This window comes from Erithacus rubecula, assembly GCF_903797595.1.
Source record: "Erithacus rubecula genome assembly, chromosome: 3".
Classification (NCBI taxonomy): Eukaryota; Metazoa; Chordata; class Aves; order Passeriformes; family Muscicapidae; genus Erithacus; species Erithacus rubecula.
In genome coordinates, this window is record NC_136689.1 from 62011950 (window position 1) to 62031271 (window position 19322).

Sequence of the window (19322 nt, forward strand, 5' to 3'; positions counted from 1 at the left end):
GTATCTGAGACAGGTGAAAGAAACAGAGGTTAAGAGAAGGTTGTTGTGCATCTAGGTTTCAGTGGACAACTTTTGGGTACCAGAAATTAATGAGCTTCCTATGATGGGCACTCACCTTGTCATTGTCACAACATTAAAAGCAAACAAACAAAGCATTCCAGGTTTAATTAACAACCATAAGAAATATTTTTAGGCTACCCCACAACACTGGTCATCTGAAGTAGAGCAATGCAAACTGAAAGCCTACTAGCAACTAAATATTTTAGTTCATCTACAAGAAGCCCTAACAAATGGTCTGTTACCTCCTGTTGGCTGCAGCTGGTAAAATGAGAATAGAGCCTGGTCACTATATTTTCTGTCATTGTCTAAGAAGCAGCAGGTAGGGATCAGAAAGTACTTTAGAGTCACCATCAGGAGCTACACAATGCACCAAAGAAAATTCAAGATATACTTCATTAACAAGTGGAAATGAAACAGGGGTGGGAGTGGTGAAAATCAATTTGCAAAACCATTAAGAAATGAAAGCAACCTGTGAGATACCATGACAGAAAAAGTTCCAAAATTGAATGAAGCACGAAAATTGCTTGGAAGAGTAGGACACAGGTGGGAGTCAGAAATATTTTTGCCTAATTTTGTCTCTGATGCACTGAAATGACTTTGGCAGATCTTTTATATCCTTTGTGCTTCTGTATCCACATCTGTAATTCAGATCACAGCTAACCTGGTAACATTTACCTCACAAGGACATAGAAAGGCTCCAAAGTTGAGATCCACGATGTGGCTTAGGAAACACAATTATCAAAAACACGAGTACTTAGGAGATGATCAGTAACAGTGCTGAACAGTATTATAAAATCAGGAAGGGGTTCAAACACCTGGAACTGAAGAAGTGTGTCCCCAGCTTAATTGCTTCATGGAGACTGGGACCTCTGTTCCCTTCCAGAAGCACACACACCAGCTGCCAACCAAATTGTGCTATTAATCCATGCCTAGGCACAAACCAAACAACAACAAAACCAAACTGCCCAGACCTCACCAGCTGTGACTTCTACACCACAAAGGTCCAATAACATCTTTGGTATGAGCAAGTGTCCTGAAAGTCACAACTAATTCACAGCATAATGAACTGCAAGAGTAGCAAATCGCCCACAGACACTCAGATGACAGCACAGGTAGGAATTCAGCCTTACAGGATGCAGCCTCATTGAGAGATGATGCACCCTCAGCAAGCCACTAACTGAAGGTGACACAAGGAAATGCTGCAGGATTAATTTACATTCCTACCCTTCTTCAAACATCATCTGTATACAAAAACTAATGTAAAAAATAAGGTAATTGAGTTACCATAATGAAACGTTGCAATGTGAGCTGATAGGTAATAGTGTCCTTAAGCTAGATGAGAAAGCTCATTTCCTTAAAGACTGTTCAAGTGCAAAGCTGTCAGTAGCATTAGTGTTAACTAATGACAGCAGGAATTTCATCCCATTTACAACAGGCTGTTCCCGCTGTCTGTGAAAAGCTGATGTAGCTAAGCCATGGGAAACAGAAGAAAGTTACTGGAATTAGTGATGGTGCATATGTTTCTGGGTTTCTAGGAAGGCTGAAGTATGAGAATTTCACAAATGTGTGGAAACTTTTGATAGCATTCCAGTTGAAACAAACTTGCAACAAACCCTGCGGAGAGGTTCATTCAACAGGATGAGCTAAGCAAGAAAATAGTCAGTTCTGGCTAGTTGCACGGATATTAGCAGCAGCTGTGAACTCAGTAAACAGCCCAGTTTTCTGGTTGTCAAAGAGCTGCTAAAGCAGATGTGAAACGCATCAAAAATAGGTCACAAACAGAAAACATGCAAGGGAATGCATCAGCATGAGAGTGATCTGAAAATAAGTAATGCTGGAACATCTCGGTAGTGTTTGTAACCCTGAAATGTACCCAGCTCAGAGCAGCACCCAACAACAGGCTGCTTCACAAGGTTCTGATGATACTGCCTTGCAGAGACAGCACTGTCTGTGTGAGTAAGGGTGCGGCGCTCTCAGCAACTGAAGCGTCAGACAGAAGAAAAGGTACTGAATTGCACTCTGCTTTCCTTTGAATCAGGTTTTCTGAGAGAGGCTTTCATTCCTGTCTTTCTCCTCACCCTCAATTCCAAACTCTATAATTAACTCAGACTGAGGTATCATAATGAGCCAAGCGTGGAATTTGCCACTACAAACAGATTACAAACTCACTTTGTCCGATAGGCAGCCCTCATGCAATAGTCATTCCTCCAGGGACTGGAATCATCGCCAGCGTGGTAATTACATTCTCCTTCTTTTTCCCGTTCCCTTTTTAAAAGCCCACAGGACCTTGTAATTCTCTCATATGGACATCCACTCAGATGTACTTCTAGGACTCTTGCAGTACTTAAAACACTAAAGTTCCTTTATTACCAGGTATATAAAGGAACACGATTTAACTCTAAAGGGGCAGGTTAAGAAAGATAATGTACTTGAGCTACAACAGGACTAAACAAGGCACCTACGTGTCCCATCATTCCCCCGGCGAGACTTTGTGGACTTCACAGTGCAAGTGTGGGATGGTCTTTGGCCAAGTGCCTTCAACAAGCTGAGTCCAAGCACTATTGCCTGAAGCAGGCTCAAATACTTCTCACAGTATGCAGGCGAGGGCAGACACTCTCCTTTATCTGATTGCTTTTACTTCCATTACCATGGCAGGTTTTATCCCTCCAAAACCTAAAGACATTGTATCATAAGCATTAATACAGTAAGATTAATAAGACAAAAATCAAAATAAACAAACAAAACAAAGCTGTTGATATATTTCATATATGGTAAGGTAAATTCTAATGTTTAACTAGGAGCATGGGTCTTAGGTAAGTATTCAGCAACTAAATCCCATAAGTAACAATGGCTCTGAAACAGCATTTAACATAGAAACAGTGAAGAGACTTCATACTATTGATGTTTCAGACCAGCAACCAAGCTTCCAGAACCTGTCTTCTCTCCTTCAGAGGAAGGGAGGAGGGGAAAAAACCCAACCCACTCATATCCAACTTAAAAGAAACCCTTTGTGGCTTGCATTCAGTTGGAAGCCTTTGCTGAAATAAATGCTGATTTTAACATGATTTCTTAGAGACCAGAATCTACGGTGAAATGTGGCAATTGACAATGAAGTTAAAACTGGCAAGATAAACATAATAATCATTGCTATCAGCAGTTATGTGACAGTGCTCAAAGGTCCTTTTTTTAAAAAAAAAGCTAGTCAGTTTTTATAATTATTATCACTCATCTAAGGAATAACTCAAAAGTAGTCGTACTTCCTAAAGCTAGCGGTGTGAATCCTGGAGGCTGAAGCAGGCTGCTGCACTATGCTCTTTTGAAGAATGGTTTTCTAGAAAAGGAGCCTGCAGAGGGAGAACAGAAAGCTGTTACTTTCCTTCAAGGACATAAAAGGATTGTTTCATTCTTTCAGAAGAAATCAGGCTACGTCCTTGTACTCAGTTCTTGGCCAGCTTGTTCCCTCCCCTCCTCATGGGGTAGCACGTTACACACATTTGGCTGCAGCTCTCTGAGTGCCACGAGTGCTTTCATTCCAGCAGTGATGCGACTTTGGGAAGCAGCTTGGGTGGGTAGGGACAGCAGCAGATTTAAACTTTTGCTGACAAACCATTTAAGAACATACTTTCTGTCCCTACAGGTTGCAGTTCATGGGTAAGTGCTCACTTCCAAAAACAGAGCAATATGCATTTTTACCAAGTAAATATCATGCAGACAAATCAGATGGTAACTATTTCAGAAAACTTGGCGTAAGTTCTGTTTACGCAATGCTTTCCAAATGTTCCATATATGCAGAAAAAAGATAAGAACGCTGATCTTTGTAGTCTGAACTTGTCTACTTGGTTTACTTTTCCTTTTTGGCCTAAACAGAACTTTTATATATGTGACTTCTGATTTAATACAGCAAACCTAAATAAATCCCAATGAAAGAACTGTCAGCTGACAAGGACTGGCTCAGAATTTGGGGCTTCTAACACTTGAACTCTATTTTCTCAAGTTGCTTTGAGATGCACTTGGGCTGGACTGAAAACGAATCCCATAAACCTCTTCCTTGATTTTTTATTGACTTAGTGACAGAGAAATCCTTCCTCAAAGACAACTCATAAACTGCTTGTCATCAAATCCTGTTACAGTCAGGCACTGAGTTACCTTTTTTGCTGTAATCTGTTGATAGAATGTTTGAAGCACTGCTTACCCCAAGATTTCCACTAGCTGCAGCATGTTTTGAAAATCTGAAATGGCTCACTTCAACTTGCCTGCAATGATCTGTGTTTGTCTAGTAGGAAGCATAAGGAAGTGAATGATTAATTACACTCTTCCCAGTAATTTAGAAGTGCTGATGAATGCCAGGAAAGATTGTAATGAGTACTAAAAAAACCCCAAAGGCAATACACTGGAAGCCTTATTGTTGCTTTCAACAGACACAAAATAATTAAGTCTGCTAATTAGACATCACCTTTTAAAAAATAAGTAACAAAAGGTACATTTCATGCTGTCCATATTTTTGTACAAAAATCACAAGCTGCGCACACACAACTGCAGCCAACAATTGTTCATCATCACAACCCAGCAGCTTAATCTCAAAATTAGCAATGTACATAGGCATTCACACATTCAGATAATTTCTCTTCTGTAGACATCTTTCAGTCTGTCATTCACTAAACAGCTCTGTGCTTCAAGTGCACTCTGTGGCGAAACAAGCAGAAAGTATTTCTGTTTTTCACTGTCATCTCAAACTAGGAGATCATGTAAGGTACTTTATTCTGTTATCAGGTTCATGTAATCTTTTGCAAAGATCAGAGGGGAAAGTTGCACATTTGGGAAAATAAAACACACTACATAGTTCATTCAATTATTTGGAAAACATTCTAAAGCTGTTAATTATGTATACCAAGAATCTGTATGGGATTGGTAAAGTTGAAGCCTTTCTCTGAAACAACTCAAAGAGATTTTGTTGCTCTATTCATGCTACACTAATTTCAACATCATATTTTATATAATTAGTTAGCTTAACAACTGTACAAGGCTTCATATCTTTACCTAATCACATAATTCTTTACTGCGAGTGTGGCGAGGCACTGGAACAGGTTGCCTAGAGAAGCTGTGGATGCCCCATTCCTGGCCGTGCTCAAGACCAGGTTGGATGGGGCTTTGAGCAGCCTGGTCTAGTGAGAGGTGTCCCTGTCCACAGCAGCAGGGATAGAACGAGATGATCTTTTTAAGGCCCCCTTCCAACACAAACCATTCTGTGACCCAACATGGCTTGCAGATTTCCATGAATTTGAATGAATCGGTTTTAGAGTTCATGCTTCAGAAAGCTAACAGGAAAACTGTGAAGTTTTCAGAACAACGCCTCCCATGCACTCCCCCACACCACCCCAATACATATACATATATTTTTATCTTTCTTATCCCCTCTTGATTACTTACTATGATGTTGTGGTTGGATGGAGGAATACATTCAGGTAAAAAGAGAGCCTGACATAACCAGGAAACAATTCTCTTTGGGAACTATCCAGTATCCATTCCTTTTTGTTCTTTCATCCCCACTCTTCCCCTGCATAGCACTGTCGCTCTGAAGCAGTACTTTTAAGGGGAAATTTCCATCCTTTTTCCTTAAGTGAAAGAAAATAACTAAACCAACCAGCTGCAGTGTCATAATAAAATCCAAGGATAGTAACAAGCTAAAATAAGATACTGAAACCCAAAGTAAAGCACAAGGTATAAGTAGGGAGAGAATATAACAGGCAGACGTGTTGCTACACTGAATGTCTATAAAGACAAGACATTTTTTAAACTGCAGAGGAAAAAGATCAAGTGTTGTGCCTGCTGGGTTACACAGCAACATGCCACAGGAAAAAAAATCATCTAAACATCTGGGAGGCTACAAACATCAAGGCAGGGTTGGCGTGCAGCAAAAGAACATGGTAAACAAAATTCCCAGAAAGATGTATGGAGACACTTCCGACCCGCTTTAGGGCAAATGCCTTAAACCTGTACAAGAATCACCAGCCATCCAAAGAGCATCCTGGACACAGAGCGATCAGAGATGCTGGCAGTGCCCTCCTGGGCAGGACCAGCCCAGGCCTGATGGCAGAGGTGGCCAAAGCAGCACAAAATACCAGAGAGAAATCACAGCCATGGGCTGTGTGCATGCTCCTGTGTGAGCCCCTTCATGCACATGGAGGCAACACGTGGCCGATTGTGTGCATTGCTTTGTGCTGCACCTGCTGCAGAGCTATCGCAGCCACAGAACTGGGGGGAGATTCCCACTATACACTCAGGGGACAGACCAGAAAGCACATTTTTAACTGCCCCCAGGAAACGCCTGGGAGGTTGAATAGGCAGACACAAATGGTTTTCCCATCCCCTCCAGCTTCAGCAACAGTCCAGTGTCAATGTCCTCCCCTACTGCACATCCTTAAGAGCTCCCCAGGGAACAAGGGGCTCTGTCTGAGCCGAATCCCAGCCAGCAAACAAGGTCCAACCTCACACAGAGAACGTAGGAGGGTAGCCAAGAGCAGGAGGAACCAACAAGTGACAGATCATTTGTAGCTGTCAGCCTCCCCTTCTCAGCCCTTAGAGATTTACACAGACTGCTTGTTCTGCCCCAAAAGAGCAGAGTCACTCGTCAGAGCACCCTCAAGTCCAGTTACAACCCAATTAACATCCTCAGCACCACCCCTTGCAAGACAAGGTTGACCTTCAAGGCAGACACACCAACTTGACATCCACTGACCCGGAGTGAGGGAATTTAGTACCCATCACAACACATGGATGCTTCTGCTTTCTGAGAGACGTGATCGATGGAATCGACTGAAGGATCTCTGAGAGGCATTCTGAATCCTCACTCTGGATAATGGGGGGATCAACGAGGAGCAGCCCACTGGGACCCAAAGCTCATACTACAAAGTGAATTCCAAAGAAGTATACCAAAGTTACATGGTGTTATAACCTGCACTATGAGAAATCTTGCAGAAACTTTTATTAATGCAGAAAAATAATATCCAGAATTTCCTTTTTAACATGCTAGAGACAACTGAACAGAGACAGCCTTGTCCAAGCCCTAAGCAATGCTTCATGGCACACGGAGGACAGAGATTTGTTTTAATTTTATAAGATAATTACCTGAAACCAGGTGATTGAAGAAGCAGCTTTATCTAGGGATAAAAGCACAGCTGCTTTTTCCCCAATACAAAACACTGCTGTAAGGATTCCAGCCTAGGGAAAAAACTCTACACTACAATAAATGTAGAAATGCTCCCCAAGATTTCATAAGTGCACGTTGCAGGCACTCAAGAGTAGATGCGATCACTACGCGTTATGTTGGCAACTATGTGATACTTAAATTCACTTCAGTGAGGCAAACTGCGGAATGTGTGACTAAATGGGAGAGAATACAGAGAGGGACAGAAAGGCTGAAAAGGTTAGGAAAACATTAATGAAGAGGAAACGTTAAAATACTTGTTTGTTTCGTCAAAGAAAGAAGAAATGAAAGATGATTAAAAGCTTCCAAAATGTAAAAAGTTGGGCTTTTAGACACTAAAAGATTCCACATCACGCTCTATACACATATTACCATCAACACGATTTTCAGCAGAGAGGACTGAGTTAAGTATTACGAGGAGAGCCTTTCCAGCTCCAGGTATAATTACACAGTAGAACCCAGGGGATCGTGGGTTACCTGATAAAGAAAACCACTCCTCGTTGGAGAGGCTCAAGTTAGAAACTCATCTGTCAAGAGAATTTAGGTGCAGATCCTGACTAAAAGCTGGTGACGTACAGGCTGACCTGCTGAAGGGCACTCCAGGCTCGGTTTTTCAGCCACGCTTCGCATCTCGCAGACGTCAAGCAGGCAATTACCGCCCGGCTCCCCACGCAGCGCCTCGGCGGTACCGGAGCCCGCCCGTTCCGCTCCCTCTGGCCGCCACCTGTCCCTTGTGCCCCGGCCCGGGCGGCAGCGGCGCGGGGCGAGCTCGGGGCCGACGAGGAACAGGGCATGGCACACGGGGCGCTTCTCCCCGCCACCGCGCCGAGGGCGTAGGGAAAGGGTTAAAATAGCTTAGAAAACGACAAAAAAAAATTGGAGGGGGGTGGGTGGGGTGGGAATTAACCCTTATGTAGAATTACTTGCGGGACATTGCGCTGGAAGTGCGCGCTGCTCCGCCGGGAGCCCCGCGGAGCCCCCTGAGCCCCTCAGAGCCGCGGCGCGCGGGGCAGCTCTGGGTGGGCGGCGGGAGCTGCGCGCCCCCTGGCGGCCGCGGCAGCCACCGGCAGCATCGCGCGCGACCGGCCCCGAGACCCGGCGCGGGACAAAGCGCGAGCATCGGCACGAGACCGGGCACGCGACAAGGCACGCGCACCTGAGCGAGACCCGGCGCGCGACAAAGCACGCGCATCGGCACGAGACCCGCCGCGCGACAGGGCGCGAGCTTCGCCCGCGCGAAAAGACGCGCACCTGCGCAAGACCCGGGCACGTGAATGGGCGCGGGACGGGGCGCGCACACCTGCGCGAGAGATAGCACGTGACAGGGCACGAGGCCCGTGCTCGCGACAGGGCGCGACATCCGGGCTCGCGACAAGGCACGAGACGTGGGCACGCGCACCTGCGCGAGATGCCGGCACGCGATAAGGCACGTAAACCTGCGCGAGGTACAGCGCGCGGCAGGGCGCGAGGCACCTGCGTGAGACAGGGCACGCGATGGGAGCACGCGCACCGGCTCAAGACCCAGGCACGCAACAGAGCGCGGGACGGGGCGCGCGCTGTTGGCACCGGACAGCGCCCAACGGCCACAGCGCGCGACGGGGCGCGAGCGGGGCCGGAGAGGCTGAGGCGGGGAAGCCGCAGAGACTCCCAGCACAAACCAGCCCCGACCGCCGGCAGCGGAACAAGGACAAGCCCTGGCGAGGAGGAGGCGGGCCAAGAGCAAAGGTCCCGCGAATACCCCCTCTCCCAAAACCACGGCGGAGGGGAAAACAGCCGGCCTTAGAGCCGGCTCTGTGCTGAGTCCCCCGATGATGGCGAAGAGGGTGGTCGGAAGGAAAGTGAAGCAGAACGGCTGTGAGGGCAGAGGAGCAGACAAGAGGAAGATGCTGCGTAGGAACGCATAGAGGCAAACCCGGGATGGCCTCAGCTCCCACCCAGACAGGGAGAATTCATTTGTTCTTTTAGGCTGTGGCTAAAGCCCCAGTGGGATTTGCGCTGTCCTGGGCTGCTGCCACCCCCAGTCACAGACTGGCACCGAACGTGACAATAGGACACAGCACAACACCCCCCTCCCCTGTCCTTCCTTTCCCATCGGGAACCAACAGCCCGGTTTCAGACTCATGGAAGTGTGATTTTCAAACCACAGCCTGCTGCTGTAAACCTTTAACTTAACAAACTAAAATATTACAAGGTGTTTTTATAATCTACTGGGATTTGTTGCTGTAAAGTGATTTTGACAATATCAAAACACAAGGAAAGCTCATGTAGCAAAGTCAAAACTACATAGTCAAAACTGAACATTTTAATCTGAAGCTTCAACTCTATTTTTAATTTATATCTTACGATAATTGAAATTCAGCTTGGGCTTGTTTCTAATTTTCCATTAAAAGTTACACACACTCAAAAGCCGTCAGGTGCTTCTGCTCTAGAAACATTTCCACACTTGCCTCTGCTTTCTCCTCAGCAGAAATTAGCACCGTCTGCCTTCTTCCATGCTGGAGTGTGGGAAGGGTTCCAGCAGGTTGGTGTTTTCCCCACACACCCCAAGGTCAAGTCTTACAGGGTCAGTGATGTTATAGCTCCTTGTTTTCTGTTAAGGACTCCCGTGGGGCTGGAGGCGTGGGCCTACCAGTACCATTTTAACATCATAATCATCCTATCTGTGAGGTAGTACAGCTTCACTGCAAATTTAATTTACTGTTTAAACAAGCACAAACCTCACAGAATGTCTGCCCTCCAATTACTCTAGAGGTGGTTCAGAGACACCGACTTCCTACAAGAGATTCAAGGACAGCAAAATAAAGCAATTCAAAAAGCTCTTCTGATTTCCAAATCCCAACCACAGGAAGTCACTTAACTGAAGAAATAGGGACCTGTTACTAGCCCTACATGGAGAGAAAGGAATAAACACCCCCTAAAATAAAAAATCCAAACACCAAACTCAAATCTGACAGTGGGATCCTGCAGGTTTACTAACCAAAGTCCCACCAATGTCAGTGTGACACAGAAAAGGCAGAGTTGTCTTGGCATCAAGTGTCCTACAGCATTCGTGAATTTTTCTCTAAATGAAAAAATAAGTGTCAACAACTCCTTACAGCTGAGAAACCTCAGCATTTTTTAACAGAGGTGCTGATTCCTGTGGAGTGGATTGAAATCCCACTACAAGAGCCTTTCTTATTTACATTTAGCATCTCCTTCAGAAATCATCCCAGGTCTCCAGAAGTCCATGGACCACCAGTTAAATAATTCCTCAGACACAAGTATGTGCTTCATAGCCTAGAAAACCTAGCACTACCGGGCAGGCAGCCAGAGTCTGTCTGCAGACTTTTTTTTGACTGGCATGACTTAACAGCATCCCTTTTATTTATTTATATGAGGTACTCTTGTGACAGAATGGGGAAGACACACACAGAGATGTTAAGTATCTGTTCAGCTCTTCCCCATCATCTGTATCATGCTGGCACAGCGCCTTGCAGAAAGCACTGGAGCTTATCCATTTTCATCCTTGGCTAGGAGTGGATTGCCAGTCAGGGTAGAAGGTACCACCAGTGCATTCCTGTATTCCTCACAGGTGATGCTTAGAGAATGCCGTGCTGCAATCCTATAAACAAACCCTTGGGATGCTGTGCATGCTACTTGTGTATATTTGAATTAGTGCATCAATATTTATGCCTGTGTGTCTGCATATGAAATGCAGACAGATGTATGTAGTACTTACCAAAGTAAGTGTCCCCTGAGGAGAGGTAGAAACAGGTAGGTGACCAAAACAACTTCAAAGTTTATATGTGTCTCTGGGGCTGCTCACTCAAGGACTGTGCTCTGAGAAGCAAGTGCACAGACTGGATGCACACTCATCATTCTAACTGCAGTCCTGTCTGTGCTTGTGCTCACTCCAGTGCCCTGCAGAATTCTTCATTCTCCTGCTTCACAGGCACCTATTGAAACTATTTCCAAACTCTCATGTGACAAGGGACTGGGAGAGAAGGAAGGGACAGACAAATCAGGTTATTCTGTGTTCTTCACAAGACAGAACAGCCACTGGTGGATTTTTCCTCACCCAGATAGAATAATTGCTATGATGGAATTAAAATATGACTTCCTACATATCAAGCAAGCAAGTATGGGTTGGGAAGAGAGCACTGCAGAAAGATGAAAGTAGAATGATGTGCAAGATCATGGGAAATCCTTGAACAAATGGAAAGAAAAGCAGCCCAGAGGTGTGTGAACTCTGGAGGAAGCAAGTGTGTGGCAGGGAGAAATCCAGTTTCCCACTGTCTGCTGTAACACCTCATGGTAGGGAGACTAAAGCAACCAAGAAAAAAAAAAAAAAAAAAGCTGTTTAACATGATGTGAAATTATGCTGTGCTCATTTTTCTCTTTAACTTTGTTTTCAGTTTTGTAATTAGCAGTTCATTGTGTGCTCTGCTAGAATCACAGTGTTTCATTTTCAGCACAAAGAGTGACTCAGGCAAGCAGCACCTCTGAGTAGCAGAGTGCCACAGACAAACTCCTGGGTGCTCGGGGCACCAGGCCATACTCCCATCTCTCTGATGGTGTCAAGTGTGCAGACACAGATAGGTTTTCCTCTGCTGGGTGTTAGCCAACACCCTCTTCTCCTCCAGCCCTGGAGAAGGAATGACACAGCTCCCAGGCTCCTGTCACCACAGATACCTCGCCTGCCATCTACTTTTCAGGAAGCAAACAAAAGCTAACATTGCCTTCTTCTGGGTAAAGAATGGGGTGTGATGCATACACACACATTAAATACCTTGTTTAAAATCAGATCCTGTACCACAAGAATATTTTTAACGACATTTTGTGTAAGATATGACCACCATAGATCACTTCCTCATATCCTGGGAAATATTTGCCCCCAGTTTTCAGGCAAGCAGCCTGTCCCTGTACTATCAGTCTGCTCCAAAGCTGCAAGATAGTGATAGAAAGCAGAAAAAAACCCAACAAAAACCAACACCTCTAACTCTCCCACGCTGATTTTAGTACACGTTATGCTAGCTGGTAGACTAGGCTTTTGTACCAGAGGAGATTACCCAGGATCTGAAGTAGCACAGACAAGGATGTGCATGTGTTCTGCTGCCTATAAATAGGCTCTCCACTTAACAAAAACACAACCCAAACAGCCAGCTGTTAACAACTAGACCACAGAGTCTAGGCAGCAATTGCTGCTTGCTGAATAAATCTGTGCAACCTACTCATGCTTCAATTGGCAAATGATGTACAGATTAATGTTTGATGAGAGGTGATAATATTAACATGATCTCTGAAGAGGCAGGAGTGAAACATGCTAAGCATGAAAACAATCTTTGAACTGCTGCTCAGCAGGGCTGTGAGTAGGGCATTCCAGAAGTGAGCATTTTTAACTCACAGCTTGCCACTGGCAGGTTTGGCAAGAATAGTGAGGGCTGGCAAAGAGAGGAAGGCCACCCCCACACCTAGAGGATTGTCTTTGGCTTAAGGCTTACCTCTCTCACAGGTTTCTTTGGTGATCAGTTGCCCAGCTCTGTACTAGAGATGCAGCAGTATCCTGGAATAGCTACAGGAGTATTCCAAGAATGAATGTACTAAAGACAGGACAAGCCAAACTCTTCTAGCCCTAGATACAGTCATTGCAGGGCAGACTCCAGTCAGGGAACAGGAATGCAGACAAAAGTTTGCATTATGCTAAGCTCAGCTGAGTCTGACAGTTTTACAGGAACCAGCCCTCAAAGCTACACTGCAGGTACTCTGCAGCAAAAGCAGAGTTTGATTGGGTCATGGGAGAGCCAGTGCTTCTGGAAAACACTTTCTCCTTGGTGCAGACTACTTGCCAGCACTCCAGAACCTCAGTGCCATTCCAAGTCTCATCTGTTGACCTAAGGCAGGACAGAGATTCGCAAGGCCAACCTGGTTTGGCCAACTGGTTTCCTGATTAAAAAAACCAGCCAAACAAAACAACATCAAAACCAACCTGTTTCCTTCAGTAAAACGTCCAAAGCCTGTCTTAAGGCTGATTTTGAGGATTATTTAGTCCAAAAGGCTGAGCAAGATGATCCCCACAGTAGGCCCCCTGATACAGAACACAGTCCTTCTGCCAAGGCTGTGCCATGACAAACTGGTGGCTGGCACACAGACTTCATTTCAGTTCTGTGCCTGACCTGGAGTTGAAGCTACTGATTCATCTGGCTCCTATCACCTGTGCCAGAAGGTCTGCACCCCTGGCAGGCATGTCTACTTTTAAATGTTTGAACCAGCCACACAACAGAGGTCCCCTCATCACATGAAACAGCAGCTTGGTCACCAGAATAGTCATATAAATAAAATACAGCATAACTGTACCAATGTCTTGCCCTTGCCTTTTTTTTTTTTTTTTGTTTGTTTGTTTTTTGGTGGGTTTTTTTGGTTTTTTTTTTGTTTGTTTGTTTGTTTGTTTTTCTTAATTAGGGTAACAAGAAGGAAAATCTTTACAGCTTAGCTATTTATGCCCTGAGATATTTTCCATTAAGTAAGCCAATATGGATTCCAGATTCAGGCTAGGCCTAGACTGCAACAACTTCACAGACTTCAGAAGCAAGACTCCACTCTAGGTAAGCAAAGCAGAATTTTGCTGAGCATTTGGGACAGTAACTGTTACAGAAACAATCCAAAAAATTCATATGCATCCAGAATGACCCAACAAAAAAAAACTTAAAAATCCCTTAAATAGGCACGGCTGAATTTAGCCATGGTAAAATCAAATTGCATCCTCTTCCCTCTCCACCTTGCTTGCTTTCACCCAGAGGTTACTGCTTCTGGAATAGGAGTGGAAAAATACTGCTCTTTTATGTAGTCTTCACAGGCAGCTTATGACAAGAATATAAGGCTGTATGCAAAAATATAAGACTATAAAAGATTACAGCAAACAGTGCCAGTTCTTACCTGTCAGATCTCTTACAGAAAACTACCAAGGCCACACTTTGAAATTTATTCTAGCATTATTATTTTAAAGGCTGTCAAAGTTTATGAAGGACAGAGTACTTGTCTTTCACCATCCAGCATGGACATCCTCTAAGGGCAACTGTGTTGTAAAGCTTTGAATAAAACAACAACCTCCATTAAAAACTTGTAATTCTTTTCAGAGGAAGCTAAATATAAGTCAATATATCTTAGAAAAAAACCATGAGGATAGGGGAGGTGATTGATGGTGGAAGGGCAGAGGGCAATTTTAACTTCTTTCTGGCTGCAAGGCTCTCACCTGGGAACTGGTTTTGGCATCTAAAGATGTTTTCTCCAGAGTGCATATCAGATAACAGTCAGTTCTAGAACAGACCAAGTGTGAAACACCTGGAGAAGCTGACATTGTATCAATAAGCCATATGTTCTCCTTTAATGGCCACAGTGGGAGTCCCTTGTAAACAAAAGGAGAAACTATCATGGATATTTAAAGGCTGAACATTTACTTAATTTACTCCGAAGAGAAACATTACTAGTACCATTGTGTTGATCATATGTTAAACTATGTACAGCACTGAAGACTTATGGGGACAGGTAATACAAACCAAATCACAGTCCCAAATGGTCTGAAGTCCATTTGTAATATTCCTCTGCAAGAATATAAGTTCCAGAGCTCAAAACATGACTGAATGACTTTATTAATATTTTTCATTTTTATAAAGTTAATACAACTGAAAATCCTTGCCACAAATGCACAATAAAACACAATTTCCACTCCCTCTATGCACCACTGTGCATTGCTACAAATGCACCAGTATAAATTGCTAAAACATTCCCAGCAAGACTTTTATAAAATTCATAAAGGCTGATTCTTCACAGGTCTTCAAACTGCATTGAAATCCTTAATTTTCAAATGTTTTTCTGTGTATATTTCACTTTTGAAAAAAAAAAATCCCAGGTAAACAGAGTAAGCTGCAATTATGCTTTGCTTTTACAATAACTCTAGCACTTCTCATCAGGAAAACACAGATCTTGGATGCTCTTGCCAAATTGAAACAGTTTTACATTTTACCTCTCTATTCTCTGATAACTGTTGCAATAATGTTCTTTAGTAACTAAGTCACCAAATTCCACACGTTATCACCCTCAACAACAGCATTTTCTTGGGCACACTAACTTCTTTTTTACAATAATGAAGCTAGTCTGGAGAGAAGAAATACACAAATGCACACTAGGAAAAGGCATAAAGATTCCAACAAACATCAGCCACACCATTTTTCTAAAATAAATGGGCAATTGAAATACAGGAGGCAAGATTTCTACTGCGTGTTTGCATTCTGCTTTTTCCATTTACTGCAGAAACCAACTGTTCTGTTGCACTCACATGGCTCTTCACCCATTACACTTGCAAAACCTAAAACCATTTGCAGAGGGAAATCAGCAGAGCAGCTGTCAACAGAAGAGTAAATGTGATGGTCCTGGTGTCATCACCAAAGCAAAATGCTGACTGGAACTCCAGTAACCTGACAAGATTGTGTAAACCCACTGCAACCTTTTGTTGTAAGGTTTCACTTTAGGATTTAATCTCTAACTGATCACACAAGTCAGAAAAGCACGGGATTGTTGTTACTGCTTAGAAATGCAGCATACATCTTGTGCATACAGAGAGGGCAGTATCTGGTCAGAATCTGTTAAATCTTCAGGAAAGGGGTTTGAGCAGGAGTAAAGATGCAAGTCTTTTGCTGTCTCTTTACACAGGGAACATTTTCTATCCTGACTACCAGCTACTACATCTCAGTGCCCACTCTTATGGGCATGTGATAGAAACATCCCAGGCATTGCACTGCAAAGTTTATTTCTAAAGCTGGAATTGCAAGCATTTACAGTTACAGGGCAAAGCTTTATGAGCTCTTCTCCAATGAAATAGTTTTTGTTCTTTGATTTTAGACTGCTCCCCAGCACAACTTTGCTGGCTTCTTTCAAAAAAGCATCTTTAGCTGTGTCTTTGCTCCTCTGGTGGTACTAGTTTGTCATCAGTCCTCACTTAGTAAATTAGCAATGTCATCCGTGAAGTGAGCTGGGAGAACAGCATCATCCTGTGCTCCCCTGTGCAACACTGCAGCTCACAACTAAAAATAGCTGCTGCCTTTCACTCCAGAGATGGAAGCTTCCTGAGAACAAGGCATTTCTGTACTCAGGGTACAAGCATGATACGCAGCACACTGATGTATCACCACTTGTCCATATGTAAAGTGAATAGATTTGCAATATTTCCCCAAACAGAAAGCTGTCCCAGCCACACAGCAAGTATGTTTCTAGTAAACACTCTTCGGCCTCCGCCCCTCAGGCTTGAGCAGTTGCATTTTAGCTCATGTTTTTTTAATTTTATTTCCACAACTGCCAAAGCAGTTCCATGTTTTCTGCTAATCTTTTTTGAAATAGAAGAAAGTGAAAAATGTTTCAGGAGAAATTTTGGAACATCTTCAGATTATTTTTTAAAAAAAAAACATATTTTGTTTAAGTAGAAGCAAACAACAAGTTTTTGATCCCAGCTCTCACATACAAATCTGGACCATTCCACATTTGGATGGAAAAATGGAATCAATCTATTTCTGAACAGAACTGGCTCTAGGCGAGGATAGGCAAAGCATGAAAGCTGCTTTCTCAGAAGGGGGCAGAAGCTGAAGGGATGTTCCCTGGAAAAAGGGAAAGGATGCACTGAATCAAGGGATGGAAGAAGGGATCACAAAGAGGTCAAATATGGACACAGGACTCTGAATCAGTTAAAAGAGTCTGGAAGTCTGAAGGAATTTGCTATTGAGCAGAGAAGCAAAGCTGTGGCACAGCTTCCTTAGAAGTTCTGACAATTTTGCATTAAACATCTGCCAAAATGGTATTTGACCAGTGTGCCAAAAGGACATCTCTGATCTGTGGCTCCCAGAAAGGACAGACTGCATCTGGCAAAGCAGTAAGCCACTCTCTGCCCTGTGTTTCTACCAGACTCAGGAGAGGAGGAGTGCTGGCTCCACCACACTGCACAGCCAGTCTCCGGCAGCACAGAAATGCCACCAGGAACAAGTAGCTCCTTACCTCACCACTTCTGCCTGCCAAGAAAGTGTGAGAGCCCAGTGCTTTGCCTGTTCAAATTCAGGAAAAAGGTGTTTGAAGAGTTTTGCTTAGCACAGCCAGAATTCTGTGAACAGTGGCAGAGCTCTAATTAACAGCACAGACTTCATCTCAGCAAAATGTTTTAAAAGAAATTTTAAAAGTACAAGAATACTCCCAGTTAATCCATAAGGCAAAGAGCTGATTCACAGACTCTGACAAGGCAGTCCCTGGAAAGCAGATAGATATGTCACACACTCCATTTCTCATTCCAGGAGCATCCCAAGTCCAATGTGTAGCAGCTCTAAATCCATATAAGCTGAAAGGAGAATGCCAGTTTCCAACACCCATGAGGAAAATTCAAATCTGGAGTCTAATTAACTTCACAAATCTCCTTCACCCCTAGTGTAGGAAAGCTACAAAGGAAGATTGACTTGACTGCACGCCAGACATGTAGATTCCAAACAATGGCATTTCCCCTGAGCCCTTCCATAAAGCCCAAACTGCAGTCAGGAAAAGCAAGGACACCAGCTCACAGGTTTTAGGGCTGTCCACTAAGTGCCTGGGGCACGTCAGAGCCAGGTGGTGCTCTCTTGGCAGAGCATTTTTGCAGGAGCAGAGCCATCCTGTCCCACAAAAGGAGCTCTAGCAGCACTTCCCAACAGAGCAAGGGTGATGCCTGGTCCATTCCAGCAACTACAAGTGCTTGGGATCACAGGCCAGCTTCATTCCCTTCAGAATAACTTGCCCCGAACCACAGTCTTATCCTAGTGATGAGCAGAATCTCAAGGTGAAGTTATCTGCATATCCACAATTCCTTCTCTATCAGCACAGCATCTCATGTAGCATGTGCCCAGGATTGGAGAAATATTGCCAACAGATCCCTCTTGTTACATATCCTTCCAACCACACGTGGGCACATCTGCAGGTTGGGCAGAAAGGTGACTGAGAGCAGCCCTCCAGAGAAAGACTCAGGGGTAATGGTCGATGAAAAACTCACATGGGCACAGTGTGAACTCACAGCCCAGAAGCCAAATGGAATCCTGGGCTGTAGCCAAAGCAGCACGGCCAGGGTGAAGGAGGGGATTTTGCCCCTCTGCACTGTTGAGGACCCCACCCAGAGTGCTCTATCCAGCTCTGGGATCCCCAAAATAAAAGGGACATGGAATTGTTGGGCAAGTCCACAAAGTTGATAAGAGAATTGCCCTATGAAGGCTGAGAATGTTGGGGCTGTTCAGCCTGGGGAAGAGAAGGTTGTGTGGATATCTCATAGAAACCTTCCAGTATTTGAAGTAGGTCTACAGGGAAGCCAAAGAGGGACTCTTTATCAGGAACTGTAGTGATAGGACAAAGGAATAAGGGGTACAAATTGAAAGAAATTAGGAAAAAATTCTTTACTGTGAGGATGGTGAGACACTGGAACAGATTACTCAGAGAAACTGTGGATGCTCCAACCTTGACCGCGTTCGAGACCAGGCTGGATAAGGCCTTAGGCAACCTGGTCTAGTTGGAGGTGTCCCTGTCCTTGGCAGCGGTATTTGGACTAAATGATCCTTAAGGTCCTCTCCAAAGCTTAACATTCTATGATTCTAAGAACATTTCCTATTCTGATATGGCTTTGGTTTGCCCTTGTGTAGGGGTTTGCATTTCCAGGTTCCTGTATTGCCTTAGAAAAGCGTATTTCAGCTTGGTTCAACAGTTTAAGAAGAAAAGCTTGGCAATTTTTACTGTACCTTTGAGAATTACTCATTGGCTTAAAATCTGATGTCAAACCTGTCATCAAGTGTTCCAGGTAAAATAGTTGGCCTGCCCAAACTGATACAACACTTCTGAACTATTCCCAATCCAATTAACATGCATGGAATATTTTTGGAGAACAGATGCCACTACGAGTTATTTCTCACCTGCATGGTATGAAGTCTGCAAGGACTCTTCAGTATCAGAAACATGAGCCTTTGCAGAAAACTGTGACATCCACCAGTTGAAATAGGATCTCATTGAGATCAGTAGACATACTCAAAAGACT

General features: G+C 44.1%; 1 protein-coding gene across 3 annotated transcripts in view; it reads right to left on the minus strand.

Moving 5' to 3' along the window:
• Positions 1-2395: 2395 nt before the first annotated feature.
• LOC306799981 (uncharacterized protein) overlaps positions 2396-19322 on the minus strand; it is a gene marked incomplete at its 5' end in the record, with an annotated part of 60398 nt that continues 43471 nt past the window's right edge. Inside the window, 3 exons of one of the 3 annotated variants that reach the window (XR_013773724.1) lie at positions 2396-2733; positions 3318-3404; positions 7841-7922. Of the gene's footprint in view, positions 2734-3317; positions 3405-4252; positions 4644-5513; positions 5673-7840 lie in introns of those variants that run through there. The other 2 variants (XR_013773725.1, XR_013773726.1) reach the window with 2 other exon arrangements.